This window comes from Mus caroli, unplaced genomic scaffold (assembly GCF_978045245.1).
Source record: "Mus caroli unplaced genomic scaffold, Mus_caroli_1 scaffold_1, whole genome shotgun sequence".
Taxonomy (NCBI): Eukaryota; Metazoa; Chordata; class Mammalia; order Rodentia; family Muridae; genus Mus; species Mus caroli.
Window position 1 is genome coordinate 152,975,708 of NW_028227256.1, and position 12,352 is coordinate 152,988,059.

Consider the following 12,352-nt stretch of genomic DNA (forward strand, 5'->3'; position numbering starts at 1 on the left):
TTCTGTTTACAATTCTCAGATGCTTCCCAGGCAGGTGTGGTAGACTCCCCAACCCTTGCCATTGACACTCAGGGTCTCACTCTTTTCTTTTCTCACCTTTTCCCTAATTCATGGTGCTGAAGATTCAGTGCTTTTGCTTTTGTCTCCTCCAAACCATCAAGCTACTTCCTTAAGACCTTTCCATGTGCTGTTCTTCGGAGTAGCATGCTCTTCCTGGGGCTGGGTATACAGCTCAGCTGATAGAGTACTTGCCTAGCATGCAGGAAGCACTGGGTTCAATCCCTAGCACTGTATAAAATGGACTTGGTGCACACCTCTATAGCCAGCAAATGGGAGTAGAGACAAGAAAATCGGAAGTTAAAAATCACCTTCGACTTGCCAAAGCAAGGCCAGCCTGGGTCATGTGAGACCCTGTCTCAGAAAGGGGGGAAAAGCTGCAGTTTTTTTCCTTTTCTCTCCAGACAGCCTTCAAACTTCAGATTAAATGTTAAAGACTACCCTTGCCCAATCTAATTTAGGTTCTCCCAGAGATACACAGTAACCTATTTATTTCTTCCACAGTTTTCACTAAAGTTTGTCACTCTAGGTCTCCTTGCATGATTGTTATGGTCTGGGTTCCCCACCAGATTGTGGGTTCAGGGAAGTGCCAAAGTCCAGCCTCAGTTTGGTCGAGGTCCTGAGGAAGCAGTGTTTGGAAGTGGTGAAATCAATGAGGTGGGGTACAAGCAGACAGCCTTGTGTTCTGCGTGAGACGGCTCTCCTGAGATCTCCAGGCAACTCTCTGCTAGAGAGAGCTCTCTTGTGCTAGAAAAAAAAAATCTAAAAGAGCTGTGTTCTCTCTCAAGCAGTTTTCTCTGGGTAGCTCTGTCTTGCAGACCAAAGCCCAGACTTTTATTTACATATCAATTTAGTCAGTTATTCCAGGTTCTCTTTTGATTATCAGCATTTTATGTCCTTAGTTCCTTGATTCTTAGAAGAAGACAACAAGTATATTTTTTTAACACAGCAAATGAATTCAGAGATCTGTCCACCTTTGTAACCACAGACAATAAGCTAGCTGGGTGGGATCTCCCCAGACTGTCATTCCTACCAAGCCTGGGCCTAAACTAGCTCTGTCCTAGGCTGACCTTGAGTTTAGGAATCTGACTGCCTTTGTAAACACAACGAACGAATTTAGCAGGGTGGAAGCTTGACCTGAGGTCACCACTCCCAAAATCTCTTTATCTCCTTCCTTAATATTTTTCTGACAAGCTATATTTTGCATAGTTGAGAAATTATACATTCTTGAACTAGTGTCTTCAGAATTCTTTTCCACCGCCTTAAGGTCTGTCCTGAAGGTCATAGCCTTTACCTTTTTGCTAAGGACATTAGACATACCCTTGCCTCCCAGACACATGCTATCTCTGACTATCATGGAGTCATTAACCTTGACAAATGGGACTTTCCCTGATAATGGTGGGGAGCACACCTCCCAAAGGAGGAACATAAGGTAAATTATGTACATTACTATACAAATAAGCCTATGCCCAGAGCAACCAGTCAGCACTCATGGAGGCCCATGCCTGCCAGCTCTGCTCCAGAGGTGGAAACTGTCATACCATCCCTTCCACATAGTAGGACTTGACAGTGAAGATACAGGTTTTTGTTTCTGTTCTGTCCCCTAGTGTATGGCACAGTGCTAACATATAATTGATGCTTGGTTATCTATCTATCTATCTATCTATCTATCTATCTATCTATCTACCAATCTGTCTATCTATCAATTCATATATATTTTTATCTTTATGTCTCCTTTCTTTCTTGACTTTTCAAGACAGGATATTTCTATGTAGCCCTAGCTGTCCTGGAACTCACTATGCAAACCTTGCTGGCCTTGAACTCACAAAAATAAAGGTTTGTACCACTAAACTCAGTCTCAGTGTTTCTTGAATGGAGGACTTAGGTAATCTAAGATCCAAAGATTTTTAAAAACAACGGGTTCCCAAAAGCTTTGTGTTTTCTGCTACTACAAGGAATACAAGGAACACTTGATAAGTCTTTGTACATAGACTGAATAACAACCAACTTTAGATTGATATGCTGTGTGGGAGGAAAGGCATCTCTCATCTTAGAGACAGATAGGAATAAAGACATGCAGGTATAATTATAATCAAGCCTTTTCTTATTGTGGTGAAAGTGAAAGTTGTCATGGTGAGGGCTAGGTACAAACACTTATAATTACTTTAATAACAGGAATACTCACAAGAAGGATAAATCAAAACATACTCTTGTTAAATCTTGCTGGGCGTGGTTGTGTTATCCTATAGTGACAGATGTGGACTGGTACCAAGCATCTCAGTCAGTGGATTTAGCCGATTTGGCAAGAGACATGTTAAAATTGAATGTATGAATAGCCTTTCTACAGGGGAGAAATTCTTTTCATCCCTTTAGCAGCAGGCACAAGAAATAGCACAACCTAACAGTTATCAAGGAGAAACCTTATGCTACAGTTACATTTTTAGGGAAATTAGTTCCAAAGTCTATCAGAGGAAACCATAGTCATAGCTTGAGAAGCTAATTGCTACTTACTGTAGGCCTCCTGGTGGAAATGATTGTTCAGAGACACGCTGCTTGTAGCTTGCTTTTACTAATCAAACTCTCACCCAAAGTTAATAATATACTGTTTAGAATGAACTGACCTTTGAAAAGGAACAATGTAACAGCCTTACGGTGCTTTGGATTCGTGATGTAAGTGTCTGTCATAAGCTCAGATGAATGTATAGCATTGAATGCTTCAATCCACGTTCCCTGCTTCTCCTTCCTGAGCCATTCATGCCCCTGATTCAGAACAATATATGCGTGTGTAAGATGTGGTGATTAGACCTAAGGTCACTGGCTGGAAACAGAGAGATGCTGAAAACATGTCTCCCACAGAAAATGTTTAAAACAACATGTGGTCTTGGGGTGGGAACATCTGTTTGTCTCTTTGTGTTCTGTTCTGAGTTAATAGGGTCAAAAAACCAATCTCTCACTTTGTGTGACTCCTGTAAAAGACTGATCAAGACAAAACTTCTTCCTTCATTATCCATAGCATGGTTGCTGGGTTAGTCAGCAAGGAGAAAGGATGCCCTTTGTTTGAAAGACTAGAACTCAGCTGGGTGTGGTGGCACACACCTTTAATCCCAGTACTCAGGAGGCATAGACAGGTGAATCCCTGTGATTCTGAGGCTACTACCCTGGTCTACATAGAGTTCTAGGACAGCCAAAGCCACATAATAAGACAGACACACACACACACACACACACACACACACACACACACACACAGAGAGAGAGAGAGAGAGAGAGAGAGAGAGAGAGAGAGAGCTTCAGAAAAGATAGGGCTCACACTTATTTTAATGACCCCAAGAGCCAAGAGTTAGACTGTTTTTGTTTTTCGAGACAGGGTCCTGGAACTCACTTTGTAGACCAGGTTGGCCTCAAACTCAGAAATCTGCCTGCCTCTGCCTCCCAAGTGCTGAGATTAAAGGCGTGTGCCATCATGCCCGGCTAGAGTTAGAATCTTATGTAACATTTCTTCAATTCCTGTTGACTTCTGGGCATCTTTGGGACTAGCAGAAGTTTTATTTGTGACAGCTGATACCAATAATTACCATCAGACCAGGTGGAAAGAAAGACTCACTGGTTTGCTTCAAGGACTCCGGTTCAAGGGCAGTACCAGCACACCAGCAGGAGGGGATGAGTAAGCCTTAAATGGCAGCTTCATTCTGATTGGTCTCTAGCCCTGCAGAGCTCAGGGAGCAGACCTGCAGATGTGTGGACAGAGTTCAACATGGGGTAGAGCACGGCTTTGCATCTACAAAGGGGTTGGAAATGTACAACTGTGGGGGTGGCAAGGTAAGGATGTGGGAGATGTGAGAGTTCAGAATTGACAGAATGGACCACCGATAACCAGATCAGAGGTGGCTCATGACAGCACAAGAGGATGCAGTGACATCAAAGACATGCCAACACTTTGGGAGAGCATCATGCATCTGATGCCGCTTTGTTGGTCTATATTGTTGTACCATATTGACTTTGCTACCACTGTGAAAGGTACCATTGTGACAAATCAAAGCTGGAGAGAGAAATGCACAAGGACACAAAGTCCAGTTTATGACCACACAGGAGGCCTCCTGTGTGTTCTCTCAGAGATAATTGGAAAGAACTGGTATCACACTGCATGCCCTAAAAAAAAAAAAAAAAAAAAAAAAAAAAAAAAAAAAAAAAAAAAATTGTACCTAAGCCCTAGAACGTCATAATGTGACTTTGGAAATAGGGTTGATGTGGATGTAATTAAGTTATGATGAGGCTTCAGGGTGGACCCTAATCTAATGATCTTGGTGTCCTTATAAGAACAGAGGAATGGAGACTGGCAAGTACTTGCTGTGTAAACATTAAGACCCAAGTTGTTCAATCCCCAGCACCCAGGATAAAAAGCTAGGTAATCTTAACCCTGGGAGGAACAGGCAGGAAGATCCATGGAGCTGCTACCCAGGCAGTCTAGTCTAATTGGCAAGCTCCAGGTTCAAGGAGAGATTGTCTCAAAAAATAAGGTGGAGAGTGATTGAGCAAGACACCTGACATTGAACTCTAGCATACACACACACACACAGACACACACACAACATACAGAAAAAGAGAACAAGGAAATGTTGTTTGATGACAGAAACACAGGCAGCATGGCTGTGTCTTCAGAGGCAGAGGATGGAGTAACGCAGCTGCCAGCCAATGGACACCACCAAAGATCATCAGCCACCACTAGAAGCTAAGAAGCGTCTCCTCTGTCTCTTCAGAGGAAGCACCACACCACGGCTGCACCTTGCTTTCAGAAGTCTAGTTTCCAAAACTGAAAAACAATAACTTTCTATTTTAAGCCCCTTAAGTCACGGCACATTGTTGATTGAACAAAGCAAGGTAAAGAATGCAGGGCTGGAGAGATGACTTCTCAGTTAAGAGCGAGTGTTAAAGCGTGCCCCACTCTTGCAGAGGGCCCAAGTTGGACTCCCAGACTCACATTAGGAAGTAGATTCACAACTGTCTGTAACTCCAGCTCTGAGAAACCCTGATGACTCTAGTATCTGTGACTTCTGGCACTTGTGTGCCTATATCCACACAATACACATATTCAGCATAGTGTTTTTCTTAAAAGCATATATTCCAGAGAAAAATTGGAGTAAGCTCCCCTGAAGATGTGGGGCACTGGAGGAACTGAATTGTAGATTTGTTGTTGTTGTTGTTGTTGCTACTGTTGTTTTTGAGTCAGGGTCTTACTATGTTGCTCTCACTGGCCTGGAACTTGCTATGTAGACGGGGCAGGCCTCAAACTACAGACTTCCATCTGCTTGCTTCTGCCTCTTGAATGCTGAGATTAAAGTTATAGACCAATATATGTTGCCTGTGTAGTTAAGAAGTGTTTTGAATATTTATGAGGTAAGTAGTATATTCATGTGGATCAGGTGACCCTTTCCTTCTATGGCAGGCCAGATCTCTTATTGAGAGTAACCCTTCTCATAACTCCTTGGAAAGCCCAAAGGAGGTAGGAATGGAGTTGCATTAAGATCACAGTCCAAATGATGTTATAATGAAGCCAGGCTCTTTTGAGGATGCAAACCCTTTTTAACCAAAAACCAAATCAAACCAAAGCATGAAGTCATGGCAACTGAGCAAGCACCCCGGTACCTTAGTTTCTGATCTAATAGAAGAACCCAACTGCAGTTTCTTTCTTTCTTTTTTTTTTTTTGGTTTTTCGAGACAGGGTTTCTCTGTGTAGCCCTGGCTGTCCTGGCACTCACTTTGTAGACCAGGCTGGCCTCGAACTCAGAAATCCGCCTGCCTCTGCCTCCCGAGTGTTGGGATTAAAGGCGTGCGCCACCACACCCGGCCCAACTGCAGTTTCAAAGTTGTTTAATTACAAGGAGATGGTCCAGCCTTCAGGACACACAGTGGCCAAGATGCCTCTGGAGTTTTCATTGGTTACCTCATTATCTAATGCCTTACCTGTCTGGTCTCATACAGAAACACATGAAAGATCTGCCTGAATCCAATTTAATGAGATAATGTCTACGAGGGTCTTAAAACCTTTAATAAATGTCACAATACCGAAGTGTCAGTGACAGCATTATCACTGTCTCCTCCACACCCAGGAGCTGCTGAGAGCTGTTGAACAAACCTTACCCCTAGGCAATACAGTGCCACTAACACTCAAACACCAGCAGCCTCACAGGGTTTCATCGATGCCTCAGTTTCCCCAGTGAATCCTCTTGTCCGTTGTCTATAGCTTGGTTTTTATTCACGGTTTTTCATACCTGTACCACCAACCTTGCTTAACTCACCCCAAAAATCGGACTAGGAGGGTGCAAACCTCTGAGAAACACAAATCTAGGAACAAAAAAAGGAAAAAAAAAAAAAAGAGTTGCCCCAATCTATCAAGCCACATGTATCCAGGATTATAGTGTTCCTCTCCACTATTTGGACCTAAGAGATATGCTGGCTTTCTTTATTTCTCCCTCTTCTTCACTCACTATTTCAGTCCACAGCCAAATGTAGTTAGTTCTCTGTTTTAGGTATCTGCAGACTGCCCACTGGTTTGTCCCCCTAGGCCTATAGAAATCATATCGTATCACTGGCCACTTAATCCTTGTCAATGACTTCCTGTTACTGCCCAGATCAATAAAATCCTTCCCATGTTTACAACACTGCCCTCTAGACTGGGTTCTCGTAACCCGAGCTCTGTCAGCTTTCTTAAACTCAGCCCTTGCTCTGTACACTACACTCTAGGTTTGGGGTAACTCAATAAACTTTCACTGTCTTATTTAAAGAACTAACATTTTTTACGATGCTTATTAAGTCCTGGGCACATAGCAACTCATTTAACAGAACAGCAGCTAGCTTAGTACTGCTGCTTTATAGATAAGGAAACAGCAGGGTGAGGTGCTGCACACCTGCATTCTTAGCATTCCAAGTGGAGGCCAGAGAATGGGGAGTTCAAGGTCATCTGCTGCCACATAGCAAGTTCATTCTCAGTTGTACAGAAGGGCCAGCCTGGGCTATGCAAAATTGTCTCAAACATAACAAAAACAAACAAGGAAATAAGGACACAAAGTTAAGCGACTTGCCTCAGGAGTGATAAGATGGCAAGCCAGGTTCTGAATCAAGAATGCTGTCTGTACAGTCCCTTTGTCTCTGTCCCTCAGACTCTTCCCTGGACACAGCATCATCTCTACTCTCTTCATCTGCCAGCTTCCCATATGGTCTCATCTCAAGGGAAACATCTCTTCTTTTGAGGTCAGACCTTCTTTTTCTGCATCTTATATCTTCCTTTCCTTCCCTTATTATTACTTACAATGTATCTTCTATGGATTTTGTGAGTTCCATGAGTCCAAAGCCTTGCCTGTTGTATTCTCAATCGCAACCAGACTTCTTGACATATAGTAAGTAGGTAAGCACTTTCTTATTAAATTAAAGGACAGATAATTATTAATTACCTCAAAGCACTGCTGTGTATCTAGGACACATATCTCAGTATCTGAACCAGAATATGGACTTTATAAGCACTTATTTGATATTATGTTCAGTAAATGGCATAGAGTCCAGTTTGAGTAATAGCGAGGGTTTGATTCCTTGGTATAGCAAGCAAAGAGAGTTGCATGGTAAAAGGGATTATCAACAGTATGTAATCTTACAAAGGCAAATATTAGCATTTCAAAATGCCTCCTTCCCGGCCCAAGATGGTTTTGGATTTTCATTTAACCACCGGGTTGTTATTGCAGACTTCAGCAAAGTGTAATTGGTGTGCTCTGGGGAATCCAGGCATCACAGGAGCCATGAACTAAGGACCCAGGTGAGGACAAAAATCAATTGTGGTGCACTCCGTTCAGCACACAGAGCTACTTAAAAAAGGGTCTGGCTATCTATAAAAACATAATCTCTACGAGCACAATTGAAGACTTCCTATTCCTACCTGCTTCGGAAAAAGCAAATAATTTATTATCCTCAAAGGGCTTCCTGGGTACTGGCTCAATCCTTTTAAAAGGATACATCTGGGCACTCTAAATTCATTACAATTCTAGACTTGAATGCTACCTGCTTTTTTTGTTGTTGTTCTTCTCCGAACAGAGTGGTGCCAGGGAGTCTAGAGGCAGCAGCCGGGCTTGCTAGGTTCAAATCAGAGTTTCTCTGGGCCAACCACAGCGACAAGGAGCATAGCCTTCAAGGAGCATAAACCTGTTACCTTTGAGTGACCCTCAATAGGAAAATGGGAAGAAAAAGTGGATGACTTCCAGGGAAAGCAGCTGACCCACCACCTGCACAAACACGTACCTAAGTGGCTTACTGGGGGTGTCCTCTGGGAAGGGGTGTGGGAAAGTAGAGGGATTATCAACATGTGGAGTCAAGTCACTGGACCCGAGCCCTGCCAGAACCACAGATGACTGTGTCATCTGTCAGAAGCCACCAGCGTCCCACAGCTGCTTCATTCCACACTGTCCCCACCAACTAAAGGGCAATGGTTGTCCAGGACTCTTGTCATAGGGTCAGCATCTTTGGTCCTATTTTCCCACCACAGGGGTTACCTACTCTTTTACAACATTCTGAGCTCTGGCTAGCTCTTAATTATATTTGCCGCCAAGAACCAGTTAATGAAGGGATATTTCATGGCCTTTAGCAGAAACCTCAGATTCAGCAACCAAGAAACTGAAAGCCCTGACCTCAAGGCAATCCCCATGCCGGTCTCCAGCCTGATGCATATTTCAAAGGTTTCCAGGTTTTAAAGCATGGATTATCTTTGCAAATGAAAAATTCAACAAGCAAAAGCAGTTACTGCGTGTTAGTACAGCTCCAGCACTCTCCAAAATGGCTTCTCAGAGTAACCAGAGGCAGACTTTCAAATAAAAATAGAAACAATTATGCACTACTTTTTCATAATTTTCTGTTAATTCTGCTGCCACGTAAAGTGTATATTGATTCCTCCCTAAGCTGTCTTGACAAGCATATATCAACCTATTGAAAAAATTAAGCATATTGATAAAATATTTAATAGCTTCAGGAGCATTCAATACCCAGCCACCTCCCTGAATTCTTTGCTTATCTTTGTCTAATGAGGATCTTTTGAGGCAATAGTTATTTAAACTGGAGTCAAAAGACAGTCTTATTCCAAATATTTCAAATCTTCCATTTATCAGGACAATAACTTAAGCAGAATGTAAGCAAAATAGTTCTATCTTTACCACTAAACACATACAGGATTTATGGATGTTATTATATTCAATTAGTATGACACACCTGTATTAATTACTTCATTGCTATTAAAATTAAGCATAGACTAAGTCAAGCAAAGATACTAAAAAGTGGTATAATGTAATATGGGGCCAATTTGCAATTTGTCTCCCACGGGTCTTAAAAATACATATAATACCCATTTTCACTTCAACAGGGATAAAGCTCTCATTTGTCACTCCCTCCGAACGAAGATTAAAAAACTTCATGCATCAAACCAAACTATCAAAGTCTTCCATGGGCTCGATGCCAAGGAAAACAAAGAAAATGAAGGAGTGTGTGTGCCCCCAAATCTGGATTTTAGGGTTTTTTTTTTTTCTTTTGGAGTTTTTGGAAACAGGATTTCTCTGTGTAGCCCTGGCTGTCCTGGAACTCACTCTGTAGACCTGACTGGCCTCCAACTCAGAAATCCACCTGCCTCTGCCTCCCAAGTGCTGGGATTAAAGGCATGCGCCACCACCACCTGGCTTGGATTTTAGTTTTAAAAAGCCTATGTTGCCATAAAATTGAGGTATGATCCAATTTTATGATAACTTTCCTGTGTGACCATCGCTTCATCAATGAAACAAGGACATTAATGCATATCCAAGTATCTGACAAGAATGTACAGTTTTTATGTAAGTAGCAATTAATATCTGAATACATGAAAACATAGACTATAAAAATCCTATTAATTTGTTTTGCACATTTAAATGACAAGTTGCACTGGGACAGTATTTTTTTCACCTTTACAGAACAAAGTCCCTTTACGTAGGGAAATGCAAGCATGTTACAATGTTTCTAATACCTTCTCTGCAGTGAGAGAGATGAGCGGATAGAAACACAGGTGCACCTGTTTCTGACTTGGTCACTTTCCCCCTGCTGGGATGTCTATCATATTTTCATAAGCATTTCTATTTCTCCGCTTTTCCTTTGAAATAAGATTCTGCTCATCAAATCTCAATGGAAACCTTGATTGAAGAAAAACAAAAACAAAGAAACAAAAAGAAACAAAACAAAACAAACCCCACACCCTCTCTTTCCTTTAATAAAGCCTGGCCCCGGTTCTTCAAGAATATCCAGAAATTGCTAAAAAAGGAACAGCTTTTTGTTGGGTCTCAATTGACTTGTACTTCTCTGGACCTGTCAAAATGTTAAATAATAAATTTTCTCTCTGAATAGATTCCTCCTTGCCCAAGATACAGTTAGAAATGTGTTCCAGATGAGTCATTTAGCCCGAATCATTTTCCTTTGGATTACTAGAGTCATTAGAGACCGGGGGAAAAAAAAGTGAGTAATTTTCCATGTATCTAGGATTTAATATCTCAGATGCTTCCCTTGCCTTTTGTATCACACGGCAGTTTATTTTAAAATACAGGCACAGCCCCCTCTCTGCTTCTCCAGTTCCTTCCTCTTTCACAACTAAAGGCAGGCTCATCAGCGGTAGCCAGAGAGTGTCAGCCAGGGCAGCACTCCTTGTGCTTGTGTGTCACCATCCTGAGCTAGGAACCACAAGTCTAGAGCCACACAGCCTTCCCCATGTCCTCTCATGTCACTCTAGCCTTTTAACAAACATAGTGACAATAACAACAAACCGATAACGGCAATCACAATTGCCATGCAAACCATGCAGAGGCACAACCTCTGTAGCTATGTGGAGCTGCAGCCAGTTAGCCTCCCACTCGTTCACTGCTGCTAGCTGGGGGGAAGGAGGGGAGAGAATCTGGCTTAGGCTCTAAGAGGGGGAGGGAGAAAGAGGCAAAGCAGGGCAGGAGGTAGAAGCGTGTGTTTGACAGGAGTATTCCAACCGAGAAAATCATTTCTCGCCTGCAGTAAGGAGCAGGTGTAACACAGAAGCAGATTGGAGAGTGTTGGTGACCTCTGCCAGAAATTACAAGGCCATCGGGACATTCATCAGGAGGGGCAATGCCCTGCGTGGAAGTCTCAAGCTTATTATCTTTTTTTTTTTTTTTTTTTTTGTAAAGGAGACAGTTTTTAAAAATGCACGGCTAATATTTCTACCATTCTCTTGTCTTGTTATTGTATATTGCATGGGTACTCCTCAAGGAAAATTTGATCAATATATTAGATTCCTGGCAGGAAGATGCTATCAGACAATGCATGTATGCCTTGACACAGCTCAATTTCCATCTATCCAAGAGGGTATTGATTTTTCGCTCACAGAAGCACACACACACATACAAAGGGGGCTTAGGGAAGATGGGGGCTGGGCAGGCCCTTATTCAAGAACAGATAACTCTGCCATTCCCCAAATGCATTCAAAATATCCTCTGGCTTGGGGACTTAATATTTGGATGATCTATATAAACTCCTCGCATCAGGAATAAATCAATTCTTGATGAACAAAACCAGCAATTCCTATGTGCACTCTGAATGCTAAGAACTATATCTGAATCGGGGACATTTCAGGGAATGAGGCCTTCATTGAAATTCTCTTCCAGCTAGTTCATGCACGATGCTTCCTTGGGGTTTGTTTGTTTGTTTGTTTGTTTGTTTTTTGAGACAGGGTTTCTCTGTACAGCCCTGGCTGTCCTGGAACTCACTTTGTAGACCAGACTGGCCTTGAACTCAGAAATCGCCTGCCTCTGCCTCCCAAGTGCTGGGATTAAAGGCATGCACCACCATGCTGCAAGATGCTTTCTTAAAGCCACATCCTCCTGACACTATAGAATTAGTCCTACCTAGATCACTGGATCACATGTCTTTTACCCAGCAACTGCAGGCACGTAAACACCTCCCTCATGTCTCTGTCTCTGCCACTTCCGTGTTTGATTCCGTCTCTTCCTAACTGAGACTGTTATGACAGCAGCTCAAGCTGCTCACAGAATCCATCCATTGTTCCCCTTCTGGATGCAGGCTGCGACACTACCTCCTAACCCCTCTATGGGAGGATGCGATTGTGTGGCCCTTCCTTACCAGTGACTTGTAAGCAAATATAACCTATGACATTTCCAAGTTCATCATCAATGGTCAGTTGAGAGACCTTCTAGAAATCTCTCCCCTTTCCTTTGCTGAGGCATCCGGCAGTTTTCAAGATGGCAGGCACTCCATCAGTCTG